This window comes from Suncus etruscus, chromosome 5, assembly GCF_024139225.1.
Source record: "Suncus etruscus isolate mSunEtr1 chromosome 5, mSunEtr1.pri.cur, whole genome shotgun sequence".
In the NCBI taxonomy this organism is placed as follows: Eukaryota; Metazoa; Chordata; class Mammalia; order Eulipotyphla; family Soricidae; genus Suncus; species Suncus etruscus.
In genome coordinates, this window is record NC_064852.1 from 91,300,010 (window position 1) to 91,324,334 (window position 24,325).

A 24,325-nucleotide genomic window follows, 5' to 3' on the forward strand; every position below is an offset into this window, starting at 1 on the left:
CAGTGCCTGTACAGTCAAGTAGTCCACTGGGAAGTTTCATATAGGGAGGGTTTTGTTAAAATCCTCTCCTTTAGCGGAGCTGTTTTGCACATCAGAAAAGTAAGATACTTTTCATGGTCTTCCCTCTACACATTTTTATGCTACACCTTTCAGCAAAACCTTTTACAATGATATTAAACATTAACTCTGTATGGGTTAATCCCAAGACACAGCAGCAGCCTTAAGGTTAATAGTCCTTTTAATTAAAGGATAAGGCAGTTATTGAACACAGAAGCTAATCACAAAAGGATTACCACTGAAAATGAACATAGTCTGTGCAATTAGTCTGATAATTAAGACTTAAGTACTGGACAGAGATCAAAGTGCTTGTAATATGCAATAAAGTTCCTAAAGTTGTAAGGATATTCAAAATGTTAGCTTGTGCTTTATTGCACCTTCCATTTATCGTGTACCCATGATAGCAGCAAACACATTTTCCCGATGGATGTCAGCATGGATAACTGCAACAGCTGCTACTACATAAGCCTGGTGTTTCTCACAATATGATTACTCTGTCAACGACGGCTGTAAAAGGTGGCATCTGCATTCATCAAACAGAGTTATCAATAAATGTAAAATCATACAACAATTAGAGATCTCAAAGGAAGAACAAATCCAAGTAGGAAAAAAAAGTCAACCATGCTTTTTAATTACTAAAAATGTTAATCAATAAAATGCCTTCATAACTTTTAATTAAAATTTTATTTGAATAGGATGTTCTGAGAATCTGATTCTTTGTTTTCATTCCATTTAACAGTTGCACTACAAAAATCCTGGTGGCATCTGTGAGAGGCCTTCCCCCCTGGGGACACTTTATATCTGTAATTGCATATTGTCACCTACAGAGGGTGTTAAGAATCCTTGTTAAAAATAAAGGAAATAGTTAGGCCGCTCTCACAGTAGCCATTATTATGGAGCAAATTACTAGGTAGAGCAATTCAGAAGCTGTCAAAAAGGGTTAGCAAAAAGAAGTGTGAAGAAATCAACCACTCAGCAATTCATCATGGAGCAAAACTAGGTCTAAAATAAAAACTAAAGGGGGGAAAGGTATTAGCTGATAAAGTCAAGATATCACATTTGTTTATGGTAATGAATAAACATATGATGCTGCTGATAAAAATAAAATGAAATGATAAACTCAATTTCTTTAATCACAGTGGTGCACTGGCAAGATAGAAAATAAGTATACATTAACATTCCAAAGCCCTATGTTGTAAACATTAGCCTTACTTTATCTCTACTTTATGTTCATGAGAGTCTGTGTAATATAAGTGTCACCAGTCCCAGAATCTGATTGGTGAATTCCCATACCTCCTTCTCATACTCTTTAAGCTAAATTCAAGTGTCACTAATACATTTTTCTATGATCTTGCTTTGGTTTGTAGAAAAATAAAATTATCTTGAGTGGCCAGGGCATTGCGTCGCTTGTGGCCAACCAGGCACAGACCTGGGTTCAATCCCTTGCATCCCATATGGTCCCCTGAGCCCCAGGAGTGGTTTCTGAGAGCAGAGCCAAGAGTAACCTCTGAGTACCACCAGGTGTGGGCCCAAAACCAAAAAAAAAAATTGTTCTTGAAATTTTGGGGGAACTGAGTTTTCACTAGAACTTTATTTTCAATTTTATTCTATATAAAGAGATTTGGCCTTGTTTTATGCTGAAATAATTATAAATTTTTTATAAGTTTAAGTTCTGATAAGATTGAACTCCATGTTGAATGGTTCACTTTGGGGTTTTTTTTCATTCACCTAATCTCAACTCAGTTATTGGATTCCCTTCTGTAAGAAGTAAGAATGATTGTGGCATTATAGCCAATCTACCTAGTATCTTCCCTAGAATAGCCTCTCCAATTCATTACTCTTATCACTTATAGCAAAGAGGGTGTACATTCATGTTCTCCTTCTCAAGAAAAGTTGAAGTACTTTCGCTGGAGAATTATTGGAAGATCAATCAAAGAATGCATTTTTAACCAATAGGTTCCTCACTCAATCATTAGAAGCAAAGATTACATTTACAGAAACAGAGTCATAGCTTGGAGAAATAAGAGAAATATAATATCGCTTGCATAAAAAATACTTACCAAATGTCAGGACCTATTCTGAGCACTTGACAGATATTAATTTATTTAATCCCCACAATTTACTCTGGAATAAAATGATTCAGTAATTTGCTTGTGTCAGAAAGCACATAAAGTTCCACATTATACACTGAAACTATATGCATTCCTGATCGAGGCTTCAATCTATATACTTACCATATACTGATTTTTAATAGCATTTGTTGGATATGGCTTGTATAAAAACTTATCCTAAATGTCTAATTTTTACTTACCTAACTCTGTAAGGTGGGATTTACAGATGAGAAAATGAGGCTTTCCAAAAAAGAACTAAACTTGCTTATTCACACAATAAGAAGTGGTGCCCAGATTTAAATCTAGTTCAATCAAATTTCTATAACATTTCTATTATTGTAAAAAAAAAGATTATTTTATTTAAGACTCATTAGCATTAAACAATGAGTGAGAAAATAAAATGGAAATAGAAAGCTACAAGATTGCAAGTAGGTGTTGGATTCTTTCTCTTCTAACAAGGTAGGGAGTAAATTCACTCTAAGACAAAAAGAAGATGGGACAAATTTTGGAAATTTTCCCAAAGAATGGTGATCACATGAAGCTCAAATTTGGTATAGCAGTTTCCCTAATCAGAAGAGAGCAGATCCTAAGAATAAGAATGTTTGTTTCTATGAATGCTGAAATCCAGAAAATCAGAAGACAGGAAAATGTCATGAAAATTTACTTTTTGAAATGTGCACAAGAGCATTGAAAAACTGGCTTTAACTTTTCTTTTTTTTGCAAAAGGTGTTTCTTTTGCCATTATTTTGGAGATGAAATAATGGAGTTGTGAACTTTGGGGAGAAATACATGGCTCTGTGTGAGATTAGCCAAACAAATCAAATCACAAGAAAAAAGCAGGGGGTTGCAGACAATTAAGCAACCAGGAGGGAGGACCACACAGTGGGAGTGAAGGGAGGGCTGCTAAAAAGGGGGAATCAGGCTCGCCTTCACCTTTGTGAGACCACATTGGCTCTAGTAAACCTGTCTGGAAGGAATGTTGAACCCTTTCCTCTCAATATAGCTTCTATGAAACAGTAACTCCATCCTCTGCTAAGACTAAGTTCAGTACTAATTTTCAACCAGTGACTGTGCTTCTCCATTTTTTTTTCTTTAGCATTTGCTTTGCTTCCTACTTGTATTCCTGGAATTCTTAGATTGCCTCAGTCTTTTTTTTTTTCCCATCCTGTACGTTAGGATGGGCCACAACTTCATCTCAGTTCATGAAAATGCAGCTTTCAGGGCAAGAGCGATAGAACAGCGGTAGGGCATTTGCCTTGCACACAGCTGACTCAGGATGGACCTTGGTTCGATCCCCGGCATCCCATATGGTCCCCCAAGCCAAGAGCGATTTCTGAATGCATAGCCAGGAGTAACCCCTGAGTGTCAACAAGTGTGGCCCAAAAAAAAAAAAAACAAGAAAAAGAAAGAAAGAAAGAAAGAAAGGAAGGAAGGAAGGAAGGAAGGAAGGAAGGAAGGAAGGAAGGAAGGAAGGAAGGAAGGAAGGAAGGAAGGAAGGAAGGAAGGAAGGAAGGAAGGAAGGAAGGAAGGAAGGAAGGAAGGAAGGAAGGAAGGAAGGAAGGAAGGAAGGAAGGAAGAAAGAAAGAAAGAAAGAAAGAAAGAAAGAAAGAAAGAAAGAAAGAAAGAAAGAAAGAAAGAAAGAAAGAAAGAAAGAAAGAAAGAAAGAAAGAAAGAAAGAAAGAAAGAAAGAAAGAAAGAAAGAAAGAAAGAAAGAAAGAAAGAAAGAAAGAAAGAAAGAAAGAAAGAAAGAAAGAAAGAAAGAAAGAAAAAGAAAGAAAGAGATAAAAGAAAATGCAAAATTTTAAATACCAGATAAAGCCCCAGTTTTCTTCTTCCATGAATTTTTGGGCCTGCTGTGTTGCCAAAAACGATTAAAAACCTCCACAGAAATCGTGGCTACTTGTGAAAAATGCTTTTGGCATACTTAATATTCTTGTTGGATATGTAAACAAAGCAGAGAGATACCAACACAAGTGATTTTGACCATTGGATTTCATCCATTGCATATAAATACAGTGTAGTTACAATTATACATCAAAGAGCATAGAGCACCCTTGAGTGTTATTTAATTTCTACATTTTGAACTGATTGAAAATGAACATGCTTGAAATATGAAATTCATATTTTTAAAACTTTCATTTTGCAAAGTTTAATTGACAAGCAGTTTGAGTAGAGGGAATGAGCTTCAAGTAAGTCTCCAATTACCAGAACTGGGACAGACTTGAGAGATTGTGTGAAATATATAAATCTTGAAATGCTAACAGAACTTGCATTTAGTAGGCTAAGGCAAAAGCAGCATAGATTTAAAGACATTATGGCTCACTTTATAAAGCGATAACTATCTATATAAAGATAAAATAGAATAAATACCTTGACTTTTAATTTCAGGAAGAGATTCTTTAAAACTTTTTCCTCAAGAACTCTCAAATGGCTAGTAAACAAGTCTTCCTTTTCTGCTAATGAAAACACTGGGGTACATTGCAATATTGTGTGAGTCTCTATATATTCACATATAGATACAAATATGTAAATTCACTCCAGACAGATTAGCAAATGCTAGTAGTATGGCAATCTAGGGGAGAGTCTATCTTGTTGTAATTTTAAAATTTCTCAATCCATCAGTTAAATGTAGATTCAGGGCACAGAGTCATATTTCCTTGTCAAATAAATTATGTCTTACATCAAAGACCACACAGATTCCTACTTAACAAAACAGGAGAATGTCTGAATAGACCATAAATGTGAAATATGAAAGAGAGCAAAATGAGACAGCCAATATAATAAAAGATTTGTTAGTCAGCTAAAAAACTATCTACCAAATGGTACTACTGACAATCAGAACTGGCGATTAAAGAAATATTCTTTTAAACTGATGCTAATTTTTTCCATGAGAAATTAGTTCTAGTGATAATGCAAAATGGTAAAATTGCTATGCATAAAAAGTTTTTAATTAGACAACGAAGACTGAGATGGTGTATGCGTCTTTTCTGCTTGAATATTGGAATGTCGCATATTTAAAATGTAATAGATGAAGAGAATGAGAAATGGGCTGGTTCTTTAAGAAATAACGCAGGCACTAAGTTAGATAATACTTATAAATTCATTAGTCCATAATATTTTTATCAGCTTAACATTTTTTTCTTTTTAGTAATTTGTAACAATTAATTCTTGCTTATAAACATGTTCTGCTCTGTCTCTGACCTCCCAAAGATGGCTTAAAAAAAGTAGCCCCTGTCTAGAAGTCACAATCAATGATAGTGTTTGGTTTAATGATTTTGGTAGATTAAACTGTTAGCGTTCTTAAGATTGGAACTATCTTGACACGTAAGAGACTATAGCAAATTCTAAATAAAGACATTACTTTCAACTTTTCTTTAAAACAGCTTTACCACAAAATTGAATTGCTTAAATGAGTCTGACTTGCAGAGGGTTTCAGTGGATCTGTCTTCATATTAGACAAGGAAAAGTGCTTGTTACAAGTACTCAGATACCAGGATTTTAAAAGATTCCAAAGAACTCAGAGCTCTGTGCTATACAGTCTGCACTGCAGAGGTCACATCTGTACAGGTGCTCATTCACTGAAGCTGCCCCTCTCTGTGAAATATAGAGCTATTGTGACAAAAATGCCCCAAATTAGATGTCTTCACAACAGACAACAATTTTCCATAGTCCTGGGGCCTGTAACTCAACTGTGGGAATTTTAACCAATGGCTTTATTCTGAGATCTCTCCTCTCCTCTCTTCTTTTTTTTCTTTGTCTCTCTCTTCCCTTTCTTCTCGCATTGGAGATGGCCAATTCTTTGCCGGTATCCCTGATGTCTCTCTGGTTCTAAATTTTCATGAAGACACAGGTCAAGTTAGATTACACTTCATTTTAAAGGACTCCTTTTCACATAACCACTTCTCTGAAGGTCATGTCTCAAATAGGGTGACAAGGATGTGAAGAAGACACAACTGAGATTGTACAGGATGTGACCCTTGTCCACACCAATGTGAGTGTTGAGGCCACGTCCACAAAGAGGAAGAATTCTGGCCAGCAGTGGTAGAATGGTAGAAAAGGTGCTGGGGATGAATTACTTACTTGCTTGCAGGTTTTCTTTCTTTTATTCCTTTCCTTTTTAACAAAATTAAATCCTGGTGAAATTATAAAGATACTCATGATTGGATTTGGGGCATGCAATATTTTAACATCATTCTCTTCACAAGTGTTCATTTCCCTCCAACACTTCCCTTTTCCTTCCACCTGAACATTCTTCTTGTCCTTGTCCTGCTCCTGCTCTCCTTCTCTCTTGTGCCAGCCTCATGGCATTTTTACCATATTTTTTCTGCACCAGTATCAAAGCATCTTTACCCTGACGTAGATGTTGATATAATTAAATTAATAGTACATAATGTTAATCTGGAGAAGTCAGGAAGCTTCCCAACATCACTTCTACTGCCCTCTCAGGATTCTTTCATCTTTTCTACATGCTGGCTTACATTGGTATTTGCAAAGGCTCTGTGCTCCAGTAGCTATGAAGAAATATAAAGAAGAAAGAGATATAATTATTCCAGTTAATGAAGCAGCCCAGAAAGCTTGAAGGACTGAAGCAGAAGCCTGCATGCACAGAACCCTGTGTTCCATCCCTCACAACTTAGTGAACACTGTCCAATATTGGCCCAACAAAAGCATCCAAGTAATGATGGAACAGGGTCTAAGGTGAAGAAAATCAAGGAAAAGGAGAGTCTTCTGTTTTGAAAGTTACCCAAAAAAGATTGAATATGTATTTGTCTCAGTGTTCTTTTCTCACTGATCAGCCTGTGTGCCAAAAATCATTTATGTAATGTCAGAAAAGCATTCTCCTTTCTTAAATGATATTAGAATTAGGAGATACTATGGTCACATGAAATCATTTTCACAGAATCTGCAAGAACCAGCCATATATATGAACTTGATAGAAAGGGAGAAAACAAACATATCTTTGTTTTTACCCTTCTCCCCACATTACAGGAAGAAGGGAAGGAGAGGCCAACTCTTCTGTAATTGAGCTCTGGCAAAATGCCTCCTTTAGAGCTCTAAGTTGAGCCCAATAAGTAAAGTTGTCAACTAACCACCCCCTATAAAAGTAGCATTTGTTTCTTCAGCCAAATCTTTTATATAGATGCATATTTTCCTTTGTTCTTTGGCACTCTTATCTTAAAAGGAAGAATTATCAAATAATAAAAATATTTTCCCTATCTCTACCTGCCTTTCCCCCTTTATTTCTACTCTTACTGACAGCCATTCTCTTAGGTGATCCACCATTCCTGGGAATCCCGGATCTCAGGCACTCAGAGCCATTCTGATTTTAAAATAATTCGTCTTGCTGCTGGAAAGATAGTACAGCAAGTTAGGCACTTTTCCTGCATGAAGCCGACCCAGTCTTGATCCACAGCATCTCATAGCACTTCCAGGAGTAATCCCTGAGTGCAGAGCTAGGAGAAACTCCTGAGCATCACCAGATATGGCCTCAAACTAAAATTTTAAAAAAAATCAAAGTCACAAAATAAGTAAAACCAGGAAGCTAAGAGTAGTTGAACAATCTTGCAGAAGGTTGCTCAGTATAAGAATCTTCAGTGTAATCCTAAAATAAATTTCCAAAAATGGAGACCTAAGATTGAAAACTATTACTTGTTCTTTAAAAATATCTAGAAATTAGGGACCAGAGACATAGTTTAGGGGTTAAGAGACTTGCCTCACACATAGCCAACTCTGGTATGGATGGTACCCGAAGGGTTCCTGAAGAACTTCTTATGATTACGGAATCAGAGCCAGGATTGATACCTGAGCACAAAATCAGGAGTAAGCTCTGACCACTTCGATGTGGCCCAAGAAACCCCTTCCCAAAGAAAAACCTTGAAATTAATGGTCATGGCTAATAACATATAATAATAACAATAACACATCAGAAAAGGAAGAGGTGGATGGTTTCTTGTCTCTCTGGATACTATAACTGTGGCCCTCTGTGGCCTATATTTACCTCAACCTAAAATATATGTAGTCATCAGAGGAAAAAATCGCAGAAGAATATTAAGTATTTGTCTTTGCTACATAATCACACAGTGTGGACATTCTTCAACAGGGAACATAAAATTCACTGAAGAACTGAATGCCTCAGATTAGTTTTAATTAGTGAGAAGAAACCTGTGTGAATTCACTTTTCAAAGTGCATGAACTTTAAGGTTAGGATGTTTTCAACAGTTTGGTTTATAACCATCACAATTACAGAGTCATTTACATTTAAAGTTAATGAAGATTGATTTCCTTCTCTGAGCTTTCTGGCTGAATTCTACCCTTTGCATTTCCTACAGACATTTTAAGTAATAGCAGACTTTTTCTAGCAGGCATTTTTAATGCAGTACAATTACCTCCACTACCTCTTTTAAAACTAGAAAGATTTAGCATCATCATGGACCTGCTCTCCCTTTCCCCCAAATGCCCAAGTTCCTGCAGGATGGTTGCAAGGTAGAGTCATACAAGACACCTAAAGATGAGGTTTCTAGGGGCCGGGCGGTGGTGCTAGAGGTAAGGTGCCTTCCTTGCCTGCGCTAGCCTTGGACAGACCGCGGTTCGATCCCCCGTTCGATCCCCCGGCGTCCCATATGGTCCCCCAAGCCAGGAGCAACTCCTGAGTGCATAGCCAGGAGTAACCCCTGAGCGTTACCGGGTATGGCCCAAAAACCAAAAAAAAAAAAAAAAAAAGATGAGGTTTCTAGAGCCTGGCTGTTCTTTTCATGATGTTACCTTAATGCTGCCCTGAGGTACAAGGACAAGCTGAATTCATTCAGCAGTGCACTTGCTAGGGACTTCAGTCCACTGGAATAAAAAATTCCCAAAGAATTATTTAACAGCTAGAGAAATTGAAGAGTGGGTAAAGTGCTTATCTTGTACAAATGACCTGGTTTTAATACCTAGCACCACATATGATTCCCCAAAAACAGCCAGGAGTGATTCTTGAGCAGAAACAGGATAAGCCCTGAACACAACCAGCTGTGCCTCCCCCCCAAAAAATAAACTATCAAAGAAAAATAACAAAGGATTATAAATTATAAATTATATATAAATTATATAAATATAAATTCATTTTCCTTTTTCTCCCCCTACAGAGCTATCTCTTTAAATTGAAATTTAATTTGAACCTTGCTAGTTTAAGATAATTATATTACATCTTAGCAATAATTCTGCATTAAATAAATGAATAATAATTTGCCTTATTTAGCATAGTATTGAAATCTATACTTGAAAAGTCTTAGAACATAAAATGTCCTAAAGTCATTAGGCTATGAATATTTCAGCAGCAATATTAAGGAATTCAATACGCAAATTTTTATTCCTTACACCAGTGAGAAGGATTTGCGATTTCATCTAACCAAAATAAAGCAAGATTATAGATGATTTTTTACAGAATGAGACTACATAGCAAATATTATAAAATAAACAGTTATGGAAATTGCTGTAGACATATGCCTTTATTTTGTTTGCTCTGTTTGAAGGTTGAGGGAGGCTGACGATTTCTTCTCCCAGTGATACTTGGGATGGGGATGGGGTACAGGTTAATGCTGGGGCCAAGAGAGCATATGGTGGAGGAACAAGGCCTTTCACAAGCATCCTAGTATTTTATTGTAGCAGGTGTAAGCACTCCAGTTCTTGTTCTTAATCAAGATTGAGAGCAAGGGACTGGAAGTCAGAGGCTGAATTTAGAAAAAAAAAACTTATGAAAGGACAGACAAAGGAAGGCAGGAAAGCTCCCAGATTATGGGAAGGGACTACAAAGAAAGATTCCAGAGAAAGGGAGAAAGACATTCTTCTCCTTTTATCTTTTTTTAGCAAAGGTGGGTGAATAGGAAACCAAAGATATAGTATAGCAGGAAGGCACTTGCCTTACACACAGCCGTCCAGGGTTCAATCTCCAGCACTTTATACAGTCCCCTGAGTGCTGAGTCATGAGCACTGCCAAGTGTACCCTCCCCCATAAAAAAAAAAAAGGTTTGTGCATAGGCCTTTCTTTACTATGTTCCAAGAATATTGGCCATTAAAATGGGGGGGGGGGGGGGGCCTGAGATGATCTTCTGGTGTCCTGATCCTCAGGACCTGGGTCATCCAGGTTATCAGGCACAACCTAGGATAACCCTCATATACTCCATACAAATGGTTTCCTTTCTTTAGGGCCATATCACTAACCTCTCCACTGATTGTTTTTCTTTTGGTTCCTATCTCTTTGAGCTATCTTCAGGGCCCCTCGGATTATGCTTCCTTTTTTTATTGTTGTTTTTGGGTCACACCCGGCAGTGCTCAGGGGTTATTCCTGGCTCCAATCTCAGAAATTGCAGGCACGGGGGATCACATCGCAATTCGAACTGATGACCTCCTGCATGTAAGGCAAATGCCTTACCTCCATACTATCTCTCCGGCCCGGATTATGCTTTCTTAATGCAGGGAGCTCCCAAGTAGTGTTCAGGGGGCCCAAGAACACTCATAGCTATCCTTAGTCAATCAGGCAGCAGTTCAGTGCTAGGGTCTGAGGCTGCAGAGCTTGGTGATCACTTAGGACCACATCCAGTAGTGTTCAGGGTCATCTGTGGTTACATCCAGTAATGCTTGGGAGGCCATATGGTACTTGGGATAGAACCTAGGTTTGAACACATGCAAAGTATATGCCTTGGATATATCCCTAGCCCAATGCCTTCTTAATACACTAACCAGGGGATGGCTCAGAATGCCTACCTTCAAACTATAATACAGTCTCAAGTTCAGGCACTGTTGCCTTAACATATATCATATATATGTTAACTTCCAGTGAGCTCCACAACTAAAGGCAGGCACCATGGCCAGGCCTGAGTGTGCCCACAATCATCACAACAGTGAAGGGAAGAAAAGAAGGAAGAAACACATGTTTTAAAAGATTGTGATCTAGAGAGATAGTAGAGGGGCCATGGCACTTGTCTTGCATAAAATGACCTATGTTTGGTCTTCAGCACCACACCCAAGCAATACTTCCTGTCACTGGGTAAAGACAGGAGGGAAAGGAAAAGAGAAACTCTCAGTCTAATTCCTCAGACTCCCAAGACAAGAGGGACTAACTACAATGCATCCTCCACAAAGCAGCAACACAGCAAATGCAACTAAAAGAGATTTAGCCAACTATAAAACATACCCAACACTTTTTCCCAACCTACAATAAACAAAGATTTTTTCAACCTACATAATAAAACCAAGAGTCAGGATTTGAAGGAGTTACTTTGTCATTGAGAAGTGTCTCACTTAGAGTCACAGCTGATCCAAAGGAGACTGTACCCACTACAGGAAGAAAATCAGACTGGAACAACAGCCAGGAAGTCCCAGCACACACACCAAAAAAAGCCAAGAAAAGGATGTCAAAGACCATCAACTCCCTTTGGGCAACTATCTTAAGGGACTCTTACCTGAGCAAAAAAAAAAAAAAAAAAAAACCAACTACAGGGCAGATTGAGAACAACCCTATAAGATGCAGTGGTACAAAATTCAATGCACAAGTGTGCTGCCAATCCATGTACGTGGTTTCTGCAGACACATTTTACCCACATTTCCCTCTTAAGTGTGTAATTTCATGGTTTAACTCGGGGACACGTACCAGGGTTCCCTCCACCTTCGGAGAGAAAATTTATCAAAGCTCTTTCTTAAGTTCATTTCTCTTTATTCTCTTTATTCTCCTCTGAATAAAATCTTTACTCCACTACTCATCCCCTCCTGAAATTCTTTTTCTGTGAGGGAAAGCGACAGACTGGAAAGGCCTAGGTGAGGTCTAAGCCTGACATTCCTTTTCCTGCAAAGAGCAGTTCCCAGTTCCTGTCTGAGTCCACGGTTCCCTGAGAGAAATCTGTCTTGTTGTGGGATTAAGCCTTGTGCCTGTGCACAACAAGTGGATGTCAGGTGTGGCTTTATGGCTTTTACTCTGCTGGTGGGTCTTAGTGTCCCTGCACTGAAGGGGTTTTATCAGCTGTAGTTCTACCCAGCTGCCCCAGGGTGGCAGAGGTAGGGAGAGATAAAGTGGCATATTTCTTTCTTGGTGCTGCTGCCACTCCCCGCTTCGCATATATCACACAGGGACCTCTATCAGCATCACCTTTATACTTTTAAATGCTTATATAGGTACAGTTTAATATACATAGAGGAAGATGTGGAAAATATAAGTACAAGAATTGTGGAGATTATTAGTAGTTGATTTTAAATCTGTGTTTATAATAAGCATGAATCACAGTTGTGTGAGGTACATGTAATAAAGCTTAGGGACCGGAGTGATGGCACAGCAGGCAGGACATTTGCCTTGCATGCGATGCACCCAGATTCAATCCCTGAAATCCCCTTTGATTCCCCAAGCCTGCATGGTGTAATTTCTGAGTGCAGAGCCAGGAATAACACCTGAGTACTGTCAGGTGTGGCCCAAAAACAAAACAAAACAAAAAGTTGTTGTTGTAAATATTTACAATATTGCAATTTACAATATTGCAATCATACAATAAGCAATTTCTTTTTTAATATAAATCTTATTTAAGCACCATGATTATAAGCATGTTTTTAGTTGGGTTTTGGGTTTTGTTTTTTAAAAATCAATTTACATTTATAAGGCCAGAGCAGTGGCACAAGTGGTAAGGCATTTGCTTGCACACAGCTGACCTAGGACGAGCCATGGTTTGATCCCCCAGTGTCCCATATGGACCCCCAAGCCAGGAGTGATTTCTGAGCACATAGCCAGGAGTAAACCTTGAGCATCACTGGGTGTAACAAAAAAATCGATTACATTTGTAAATTATTTATATATGCTTTTGCTATATTCAACACTGTGTACTAAGCACCATTCCCAGTGGTTTTATGAGGAAAAGGTAATAATACCCAATTAGGGGAGAAGCTAAGCATAAAGGTAAAACATTTCCAAGGCCTGAGAGATGGTACGTGGGTAGGGTAGGGCATGTCCTGGATGCAGCCAACTTAGGTTCTATCTCCTACAACCTTTCTAGTCCCCTGAACATAGTCAGTAGTAATACCTGACTATAGAGCCAGGAATAACCTCTGAGCATCGCAGGTTTCTGCAGACCCAAAAAAAAAGACAAAAAAGGGGCTGAAATGGTAGCACAGCCATAGGGCATTTGCCTTGCACGCAGCTGACTGAGAACAGCCGTGGGTTTGATCCCCGACATCCCATATAGTCCCCCAAGCCAGGAGCAATTTCTAAGCATAGAGCCAGGAGCAACCCCTGAGTGCCACCGGATGTGCACCCCTGTCCCAAAATAAAACAAAAACAAAGAAAAAGAAAAAGCATATCTAGAGAGAAAATTTATCAAAGACAAAACTAGAGATAGTAAAGAGGTAAAGGCAAATGGTTTGCATGCACCCAACCCTGGTTTGATTCCCAGCATCCCAAAGAACTAGGAGTAAACTGAGCACTTCAGGTGTGCTCTAAACTTCACAAAGAATTAGTATAACTTTTGTTTCTGAAGACAAGACTAGTGAAAAATATGCTGGAGAAATATAAAATTCCTACAACCGGTTTTATTGTGCTAGTCATTGTGCTCGGCTCTCTCTGCTCTGCTCAAGAAGAATAAGAATGCTTCTTCTTTTCTCTAAGAGGCTTCCTCTGTAGTACACAAAGGTCCCTTTAAAATAAGCTTAATCTAAAAGCTAACTATTCTAGCTAAATATTCAGTTAGAAATTAAAAATTATTTTCTAAATTATTTAGAATAATTGTATATGCCATAATATATGTCCAAATTTAAAATGTATTCATAATTTAAGGATATCATAAAAACTAAGTAAATTATAGAACAGGAGCTTAGTCTGTATTGTTTTTCTCTCTAATCAAAACTACCAATGCCTATTCTCAGAGTAAATTTCAAAACCCTAAATATAAAAGTACTAATCTGACTTAGAACCAATGATCTGGATCTCCCTGACACTCTCTCCTCTGCACACCAAGTCCCCATGAAGCCAGCAGCTAGAAGTAGGTAGATGCAGGGGTCACATAGGGGGCACAGCCATGGGTAGGACTTGAGCTGGTAGTCAATATGATATACCACTAGAATCAGTATAATCACCCTGAATAACGCAGGCGCATCACAGTAATATATGATGGGCCATCATTTTCCCCTGCTGTTCCTCATGCAGTTGTGATGACCATAACTCAACAACAAATTTGTCATAAACCTTCAAAGAGGTGGGGTGGGAATCATCAGGCTTGCATACATCTGTTCTGGGGGCATATGATTCTTTCTAATATGAATCCAAATATATTTACAACTATATTTGCTTACTATGTAAAAATGGCTACTCTTAAATATCAGTGTTTCACAGGCACAGAATTTGCCTCTTCTGTTGCTACAATGATGAGCCAAAGAGAGATAGTTGTGGCATGGTAACCTTTTATAAGAAGGAAACATCTTATTTCTAATCCAGATGCTGCCAAAACACTTCTGCACTCTCCAGGACAAAAATGAACCCCAGAAAGAAGGAGTTATTGTTTTACCAGCCTGTCTAATGTTTGCTGAGCTCCACAAGATGCATTTGTGTTCGTTGTCTGAATCATTTTTATGTATGAAACAAAAGGGCCTGCCTTTATAGTCCTAATTCTCTCTTCTGACCTATCTGGGGCTGACTTTGGAAGGTGATGTATGTGTCTATGTGTGAGATGGTTAACAGCTGCAGGGCTCATTATTTTCAAATTGCAAAATAAGAAAGCAGAGAATTATGAAACCACTACCTTCTGGAGGTAAAACAAAGGAGCTTTCCCAACTCTATAGAAAATGGCAGGAGTTTTTCAAAAAACCTGTCTTCAATTTCTTTAAAAAACTCATGTACACAGTGCTTAAAGATATGACAATATTCAATGACCCCTGAATCTACAGAAGGGTGGGGCTAAAATATATAAAAATCATAAATAGAGGGGCCATAGTGATAGGTCAGCAGGTAGATTGCTTATCTTGCCTTCAATTAGGCCAAGTTTGATCCCTGGTACCACATATGATCCCTTGAGCCTACCAGGAGTAATCTCTGAGTAGAGTCAGGAGTAAATCTTGTGCATCACTTCAACCTTTCTGCTTAAACTTTAAGCTTGTCCAGAATATTACAATTAATAAAACTTTAAAACTTATTTTTATTTTAACATTTATATACAATTTAATGTCTCATGATCAAAAAATTTAAGTTTAAAATATATGCCAAGTTGGAAAATAAGGACATGACAAATTTTTCAGTGATTGGAACTGGTTTCAGATTAGCCCTTCCAATCGTACATGATGGTGTGTACTCATACAGACATACACATACAAACACACACACACACACACACACATTTATACACCTCCCTGAGTGGCCGCATGTGCCTGCATTCTCTCTGCAGGATCCCTCAGGAGCAGTCGCCAGCATGTCTGCTGTTGGTCTCCAGTGTATGCAACAGCTTTTCTGCTCCTTCCATCCACCTGGCCCATCAAACAGGCCAGACCTATACTTACTAGTTCTTAAGCCATAGAATCCTCAAACCATAAAAATCAAAATTCATAGTCTGTTAGATCTGAACATGACCTTTCAGATGGCTAATTAAATCCCCTGAGAAAACTAGCAACCAGATCTCACCTTCCCTCTAAACATAGGATTTTGGCCAAGACTGGTTGTTCTAGGCCAAGGCTGAATGTGGATCTTGCTATAGACTGTGCCATGCAGAGGGTGCAAAGGGGATTGCGAACCCAATTCTTACAATTATCTCTCAGACTCAAGAACAATCAAACTGGTTCCATGAAAGAACTGATGCCTGAAGAAGTAGAAGGTGACACAGGACCATACTACTTGGTCTGCAGGAGGTTAGAATTGCCATCTGAAGAGCGATTTCTCCAACACTAGTGTCTACTACAGTTAATTCCATCATTGGTGGAGTTTTAGAAATAATGGTAGAGGGAGATCTTAATATCATAAATATTAGCTAAGCATGATAGGATTACCTATTTATTCTAGTGAACAGTGATAGCAATTGTAGAATTTAAAAATCCACCAAATTATATTGCACTTGTATAAAGATGTCTAGTTTTTTTTGTTTGTTTGTTTTTGTTTTGGGGTCACACCAGGTGATGCTCAGGGGTTACTCCTGGCTATATGCTCGAAATTGATCCTGGCAGGCTCAGGGACCATATGGGATTCCGGGATTCAAACCAACATCTGCCCTGGATTGGCTGCGTGCAACACCCTACCACTGTGCTCTTTCCAGCCCCCTAGTTTTCTTTTGATTCTTTTTTCTATTAGCTCATTTTTCTATACCCACATGTAAAAATATTACTTAGGAGTCAGAGTGATAGCACAGCAGGTAGGCCATTTGCCTTGATGCATCCGACCCAGATTCAACCCCCAGTATCCCATAAGAATTCAAGCCAGCCAGGAGTAATTTATGAGCACAGAGCCAGGATAACTCCGAGTGCCACCAGGTGTGGCCCAAAAAACAAAAACAAAATCACTATTTACTAGGTATATATAGATTTTTATATATAGGTACTACTATATAGAGAGATAAGTGTTAGACACAGTATATACAATCATTTAAAAATCACATAGTTTTTAAAGATGAATTATTATCTATTATTAAAATGAATTTAGTCCATTTCAGTCTTTTTTTTTTCTTTTCCTAAAAACAAATCTACTTTCATAGCAGAATGATTTCCCTTGAGCTGAGTCTCTCTTCTGAAGGGACAAAAAGAAAGAAACAGCTTCTGCATCATTGTAGCACTGGTAATTCATGTTATATCCAGCCATTAAAGAATTTTTAATTTTTCCTTTAGGAATATTCCAAAATAAATTCCAAAATGCCCTAGCTTATCTTTGCTTCAGTCAGGAATTTGCTTTGTAATATCTTTATTTGTTCTGTTAAGTTTGCCTTGAATTTTAACATCAGTCAGAGTTTAACACTCTAACTTAAAGTCGGTCCAGCCTCAACCCACACCAACTGCTTTCAACACCTAACTAACCCCGGCATGGTGATGTTTGTGAACTAATTCTCCACTGGATCTTCAGTGTGGTCAGCAGGCAGTGTTTTCTGTAAAAGGCATTTTCTCCTCTGTAAAGGGAGAAGAGAGCTAACTCTAGCTTCCTGTGGGCTGTCTTTTGTGGATTCTGAGAGGAAAAAGGTTAATTGTTAACAGGTCTGTGTATGTGCTGCTTACCACTCACCTCTGGGTCCCTTCAGTCTCACACCGCTCAGCAGTAGCCGTAACACACTGTATCCAGATGAAGATTTTTATTGCTTTCTTCAGTAAGATTCAAGATGAGTTTTTAAAAGCTAGTCTTTAAGATTTATCTCTGTGTTCTGGAATGGGGTTTCAATAATTTCTTTAATCAATGTTGTCATCTCCCTTATTCTTTAGGCTTTACATTAGTCTTTTAACAACTCACTTTATTTAAAATAGCAATTCTCAGAATTTATATAGTCATCAACCTAACAAAAACCTCAGGAGTACCTGCCGAGTATAAGTAAGGCACTGAATCAGGTACTCAGATATATGTTATCAAGATACCATATGTTCCAGGAAAGCTAGTGGTTTTAGTCATTACAATTTATCTATGATTTCACAATTTAAAATATCTCTGATAATAAATATAAAGTCTTCATTGAAATGTTCCTTAAGAAAATTAGAGTCCTATAACATCCCTTAACATTATTTGAAGCACTGAGCATAAACTAGCAAATGTACCACAAAATAATTTAAATTTAGTTAAGAGGTTCTAAATATAACTGGTGAATTCAAAATTTCTCCTAGAAACCTTCAGACTGTCTATTTATACATAATCCACCTGTCTACCTCTTCATATATTATATGCATAGAGAGGGATTCTTAACCACTTAGTTCTTAGTGAGAAATGTCATTGATTTTCTGCTTCAAGAGATACTATGCATAGGCTACACTTTTTAAATAGTCTGGATTAGAAAAGCAGCATAATCTTTCTTGAATTTGGCAAAATTTTTTCTACTCAGATTATATATAAACTTCAAAAAAATCTGAAAATAAAAACTATTTGAAAAATAACTTTATCATCCTGAAAATAAATATAATCATTCTTTTTCACAAACTTATTCAAAAGCTAGAAACTCTTTGTATCAGTAGTTTTTCTTATATCAATTATAATTCCATGTTATATGCCCCAAAATTTAATTATTTTAAAAAGATAGTACTCCATAGTCCTATGAAAAGGAGAGTCTTACCCTCCATAATGTGAATTTGTATCCTTCAACCTTCTCTCTGCTACCTGTAGATAGTATTTTTTGAAAAATACATGTGGAAGATCTGCTGCAGTCAGAGATATAGCACAGTGAGTAGGACACTTTTTTTGCATGCAACCTACCCAGGTTCAAACCCCAAGCATCCCATAAAATCCTATGAGCACTGCCAAGAGTAATTCCTGAGTACAGAACCAGGAGTAACCCCTGATCACATCTAGGTGTAGCCCAAAACAAACTAACAAACAAAATGATCATTACAAGATCAGTGTCTTCTAAAAGCAGTAGGGATACAGGTTCATTGTACATAAATAATTTTATATTCTCAGCCAAAAGTGGTTGCATGATCATTTAAAATGTTATTTTTAGGTCATCCAATTCATATTCAAACCTTGAAATTTCTTTGGTTTTAAGTTCAAGTTGGTTACTCTCTGAGGTAAGAGGAAGGTTAATTATCATTTATTTTACTGTTTTTATTGTTTGAGCTTTTCCTCTCAAGCCATAATTTACCTTGTATGTTTACATGCCTTATCATTTCCACATTAATGATGTGTTGAGATATATGCTTTTTTTTTTTTTTTTGGTTTTTTTCGGACCACACCCATTTGATGCTCAGGAGTTACTCCTGGCTAAGCGCTCAGAAATCACCCTGGCTTAGGGGGACCATATGGTACGCCGGGAGATCGAAATGTGGTCCTTCCTTGGCTAGCGCTTGCAAGGCAGACACCTTACCTCTAGCGCCACTTCACCCGCCCCGAGATATATGCTTTTTAACATAAAATAGTTTTGTGTGTGTATGTATGAGAGAGAGAGAGAGAGTAAGAAAGAGAAAGACGTTGGAAGTTGATACTTCCTTACATTCAAGAATGAGAATATAAATTTGTTTGTATTGAGAATCATTTTTTGTGGCAGAGACTCCCTTAGAAACCCATCTATAACAGGACTTATATAAATCCTAGGTTCTTCCCTTACTGACTCCCATTAATCTTAGACAATTTCCTTAATCTCTTACAACCTTGATTCTCTCGTTCATAAAAAAAAATGCACTAATAGATATCGATACCTTATGGGGTAGTTGGTCTCAACTATAAAGATACTGATAATTAATCATTATGTAGATTCCACTCTAACAATGGGCTACATTACAAAATTTTAAATCATTCCTCAAAAAAGATTAGAGAAGAAAATATAGTCGAAATTTGTTTTCTTTTCGGGCCGGAGAGATAGCACAGTGGTAGGGCATTTGCCTTGCATGCAACTGACCATGCAGCTGACCATACAGCTGGTGGTTCAAATCCTGGCATACAATATGGTCCTATGAGCCTGCCAGAAGCAATTTCAGAGTGCAGAGCCAGGAGTAAGCCCTGAGCATGGCCAGGTGTGACCCAAAACAAAAAAAAAAAAAAACTTGTTGTTTTCTTTACATTATCCGTAGATTGAAATCATTCAAATACTCTTGATAGCTTCTTAGGCATGTGGTGCGAAGAGTAACATCAGTGAAAAGTTGATATTACATAAATATAACAATGAATTTGTATTACCATTATGTATTCATAATGAAGAGTATTAGTAAAAAATACATATTAAGCAAACACATTAAACACATTAAATTTAAAACAAACTCTTTACACATTTCTTTGATTTTTTCAAAGAAAGTGTAGAAACTTAATTAAAAAATAAGTGGAAGAAAATAGATAGTATATGAAGCTCCTTGTCTCCATCTGGATTGCCTTTGCTTGAAACAAGAAATCAAGTAATCAACGTTCTTTTATCTAGTCCTTTTCTTAGAATGATGCACTACTGACTTATCTAAGAGTCTAATGACACTCTTCAAACTTCTAGAGTTATTTTAAACTGGAAATTTTCCTGTCTCCAACTTTCTGCATTGTTGCTAAGAAATTGGTTCTTTTGACAATACATATGCATTATTCAGAAGGAGTTATCTAAGCTCATTTTAAAAATTCTGAATGAAACAGGTACTAGTGCAAATGAGTTCTCTTAGGAATGTGTGATGCATATCTAGTGCTCCACCCAGGTGGATTCAAGTAAGGTCAATGCCACTGTTTCTTCATGAAAGGTTTGAGTGGAATTTCTGAAAATTATATTTTATGAAGAAACAAAAAATTGATGTTTAAGCAGAACTTTACTGTTTACTCGGTATTTCCCCTATATGGTATCTCTCTTAACATTCACAATAATCCCCGTATTATCTCATATTATGGATAAAGAAGTTTTGAGAATTTGCTTTGTTCAAGACAGAGGAACCCTATGAGGGAAGTTTGACTTCTTCTTTCCATAACTCTTTAGACAAAACTTGTGCACTGATCTCCCAATCCTGGGTCAAGTTGTCTTTACCTACTGGAGATAGATTTTTGTCATACAAATCCAGCACAGTAAAGAGGCCATAAAGTATAGGCTTTCTGTGCAATAGCACAAAACAAAAATGCAAACCCTGACTCTAAAGATATTTGGAGAAGACTTTAACAACATCAAATCAATTTCAGTATCCTTACATTACAGTAAGAAGCACCTTATAGCATTATTGGAGGATTAAATGGAGTGAAATACAAAAAGTACTTAAAACATAGTTAGCATTTGATAAATATTAGCTTTTAAAAAAATAGGAGGTTAGAGCAATAGTATAGTGAGTAGAGTTTGCCTTGCACAAAGCTGACCCAGGTTCAATACATGGCACCTGATATGGTTTCTCATGCACTACCAAGAGTTATCCCTGAGTGTAGAGCCTAAAGTAAACCCTGAGCACTGCTGGGTGTGGCCATAAAAATAAATAAGTATAAATATTATTGGTGTATTTGGAAGTAAAAATAACAAACTGTACAATCTCTGTGGTCTGGTTTTGACCTGAGTTTTATCCCAAGCAATAATTTCTTTTATTTATTTATTTATTTTTTGCTTTTTGGGGGGATCACACCCGGCAGCACTCAGGGATTACTCCTGGCTCTATGCTCAGAAATAGCTCCTGGCAGGCTCAGGGACCATATGGGATGCCAGGATTTGAACCACTCCATTCTTCTGCATGCAAGGCAAATGCCCTATACTATCTCTCCGCCCCCCCCCAAGCAAGAATTTCTACTAGAAAAACAGGCCCCAAAAAAAGAAAGAAGAAAAGAAAAAGAAAAAGGGGGTCTGGGGGCTACCTCTTCATGTAGCAAGAGTTATAACTATTAAGGAAGTAAACATACAAAGAAAATATAGATATCTCCATTGAGTCTTTGGAGATACTCCGGGTAGAGGGGGATTCAGAGCACATTTTCATCTCACACCGTGGTCTTGTGGAGACTAAAAAATGGTTTATAGCAGTCAGGGTCTTCAAGTAGTACCTCAAGCTCATGGTCCCTTTGAAGTTGAATCTGGTAGAAGGCAACAGTCCACACTGAGGAGAGGTGGGAGAAAGAGGGCCACAGTCAGTGGGAGCAGTGGCTGCAGCTTCTTGTTGGAATGAGAGATTGGGGGCTGAGAGGATGTCCTTTCACTTTGGGAGCTGGGTGACAGTTTACTGGGGCAAGCAGAAGGTCCCAGGTCCTGAGGAGTTAAGGACTGAGAGTAAAAAGTTAAATTGGGAGAGATAAGGGATCAAGGTTGAGGGGGTGAGAGGATAGCAGGGTTTTTGTAGGGTGGTGATGGGGAGGAGGGAAGGAGAGATAATATGTAACAGAGGATATTATACAATACAGGCAGGAATGATGTACAATCCAGATTAGATAAACATAGAGGAGTCCAGCACAAACACATTCACACCCACTTACTACAGGCATTAGAGATCTATTCATAGGTTGTAATTGGAGGTCTGACACTTATGAGATGGGTCAGAACACTTAAAAAAATGAGCTGATACATAGAAGGAGAAAGGTTTTCCAATTTCTAGACCTTTCATTGATGGTGGGGTGAACTTTGCTAACTGATGCTTTTGGGTTTAGATTGTGCATGGAGCATTTTAGGATAAACATAAATTTCATGTCGAGTATTAAGCAATATGGTAATGAGCACTATAATAGGGTCTACTCCATGTGTTATCATTCACCATGTCCTGTGCATTAAGGTTCCTTTCCTGAAAGGAAACTGTCAGTGTGGGCATTGTGATATAGTAGTAACATAGCTTAAGTTGAGAAAGAAAAAAGAAAAGAAAAAAAATTTAAAAAGTTAATAGTAATTTTCAAAATCATAATATTCAATGAACAGGGTCTGTAACAACAGTGTATATTGTGCATAGACTATTTGCTTATATATAATCTGGCACTGTCTTACTGAAATACAATTGTGAAAGACTTGTAAAAGAATCAAAATAATTTTTAAAAAATTAAGACAAAAATAAATAAATAGGGGCCGGAAAGACAGCATGGAGGTAGGGCATTTGCCTTTCATGCAGAAGGTCGGTGGTTCAAATCCCGGCATCCCATATGGTCCCCCAAGCCTGCCAGGAGCGATTTCTGAGCATAGAGCCAGGAGTAACCCCTGAGTGCTGCCGGGTGTGACCCCAAAACCAAAAAAAAAAATAAATAAATAAATAAGTAAAAATAATAAATAGGAAAAAATGCCTAGAAAATAATTAAAGATTTATGTGATTTCACAGTGCCTTTTGTTGACTAAAGGAACCAGTCTAATTTAAAATTATATCCAGGAAAACATGCTTCATGAATATAGTCACCATGTTTGCATTTGGCCAGCTCCATAACTCACTCTATTCTTAAAAAGAGAGGTCAATCAAGCCCTAAAAAATTATACTGGCTGAGAAGCTGAAAGTTGGCCATCCCATAAGGGGTGGGCTTAGCCCCACCCTGCCAAAGTCATGCCAGCTGCACCCACCACCCACAATCCCAACTTCCCAATGACCCAATTTCACCCAATTCAACCATGAATCTCTGCAGAGATGCCAAATCTACCAAAACTCCAGCTATGCTAGTAATTGGGCTGGCATCACCAGGACTTTTTTGGAGTGAGTGAAGGTATATTTCCTGTGCCTTGTATATTTTCAGAAGGCCTGGCAGCCAAAAACACACTTACAAAAGCTACTGTATCAGCCACAGAGCTTGGAATTCCTGGGTTCCAAAATTTTTAATATTGTCATCCCAGAAGGAATACATCATTTTAGATGTCAACATGGATTCAAAGACACCTAATGTTCAGAAACAAAACAAGTAACAGATCAACTAGCAACAAGAGCTTGCTAAGCCTTCTGACAAAATCTTAATGACCTCGGTGTGAGATGCAATGATTTTCACAAGTTTTCATGTTATTGTGGTCTTCTTTTCTTTCTTCTCTTTCTTAAAAACAATTTTATTACCACCATCTGCAAACAAATGTATTATGAACAACTATGTATATATGTGGCCTTTAAATAATTTATATTTAAATCTTTTAATTTTTTTATTATTGGGCCACACCCTGTGTCACTCAGGGGTTACTCCTGGCTATGCACTCATAAATCACTCCTGGCTTGGGAGACCATATGGGATGCCAGGGATCGAACTGAGATTCATTCTGAGTCAGCCACATGCAAGGCAAATGCCCTACCACTGAGCTATCACTCAGCCCCAAGTTATTTAATTTTAAATAAAACTTTATTAATTCAGTAGATTAACAAGTTAAAGTCATATAAAAATTCCATTGACAGTATGATCCACAACAACAAAAAGGCTATTGGTCAATACTATGAGAGTATTGAAAGGTAAAGAAATTTGATGATATGGAAATTGTTAAATATATATATATAATTAAGTACATGAGATTTCATTCAAACACATGGTCTCAGACTCCAGCCCCAAATTCAACAATTTTCATAAATTGGGAGTACTTATTTGATATAATGAGTTTACAAAAAGCAGTTACTCTGTTAATTTTTTCTCTTCTCTCTTAGCATATACTTAGTTTAAAATTAAATTTTCTATATGCAAC